Source organism: Colobus angolensis, unplaced genomic scaffold, assembly GCF_000951035.1.
Source record: "Colobus angolensis palliatus isolate OR3802 unplaced genomic scaffold, Cang.pa_1.0 Scaffold54, whole genome shotgun sequence".
NCBI lineage: Eukaryota > Metazoa > Chordata > Mammalia > Primates > Cercopithecidae > Colobus > Colobus angolensis.
The window spans coordinates 6,111,163-6,112,648 of NW_012118932.1; positions in this window are offsets into that span (position 1 = coordinate 6,111,163).

Genomic DNA, 1,486 nt, shown 5'->3' on the forward strand with positions numbered 1-1,486 from the left:
TTGTTGAAAGTTGAAGAAAGAATCATATAAAATTGGTCAGTTAATAGGGTTGTAAAAAAAGAATCATATAATATTGGGCTGAAAATGAATAAATGGTGTGGGGTTATTCTGAGTGACAACTTTCCAATGTTGATGTTGATTGCGTTGTTAATTTAGTAAAAAAAAGTGCTTGAAATTAATATCATAAAGAATACACGTCACCTTACTTCCAGAGCACCAGAACAAATGTTCTGTTTATTGACAGGTATGTAAAAATGGGGGATGGGGGGAGGAGAAGGCATGAGGCGTATTGCGAATCTGAAGCCACTATACCAGAGATACAAATCTGAAAACATATATGTTCATCTTATTTTAATGATTTTTCTTTTGATAGGAACAAAGTAGGTTCTCTTGCTTAAATGGTCAATTTGGGGCTTCTTGCATTAGTTTGGCCAAACCCATGTGAGAAAAATGTAGCCCACAGTGTCTGGATGGGAGGTAATTTTTATCCAGCACCTGGGCAATGAACCATGATGTGAATGCAAATCCTTGTTGAACAATTACATGTATAGCACTCCCTGTGTTTTCTAAGCAGTCTTCTAGTCCTATTCATACAGCAAGTGATCAAAACAGGTAACATATTTTGCCCTGGTAACATAATGGAGCTTAAATCCTAGAGGTAGAATATAGAAAAAGTAAAGTATATGATATGTTAGATGATAAATGCTATAGAAGAAAATAGAGTTAATCAAAATGCCGGAGACTTGTGTTCAATTTTTAAGAGAGTAGTCAGGGAACGTTCTCTGAAAAACTGTCATTTAAGCAAAGATCGTTATAAAGTGAAGCAATGAGTCATGGGATAACTGGATGGAAATAACTGGGCTCATATGTGCCAGGAATACTAGGAAATCCAGTGTGGCACATTGAGTGAGGAGATGAGTATTCTGAGATAAGCTCACGGAGTTGAGGGCAGGTAGTAGGCCACATCGGACTGGAGTTCTATGCTTCTCTATAGTAGCCACTAGCAACTTTTGGCTAGCTATTGAGTTCTTGAGTGCTTGTTTAAATTGAGGTATATATTAGATGGAAAATATACACTGACTATGTAGTATAAAGAATGATAATTATCTCATTAATACATTTTATATGGATTACATAGCAAAATGATAATATATTGTATTTATTGGGTAGAATAAAACATTTAAATATTAATCTGCTCCTTTTTATTTTTTAAGTGGTTACTAGAAAAAAATTGTGGCTACTGGCTGGGTGTGGTGGCTCACAACTGTAATCCCAGCACTTTGGGAGGCCGAGATGGGTGGATCACCTGGGACCAAGAGTTCGAGACCAGACTGGACAACATGGTGAAACCCCGTCTCTACTAAAAATACAAAAATTAGCTGGGTGTGGCGGCTTGCACTTGTCATTCCAGCCACTCTGGAGGTATAAGGCTGAGGAACAGCAATGCTACTACATTTAGGGCATCCATTTATTCATTTCTCTCTCT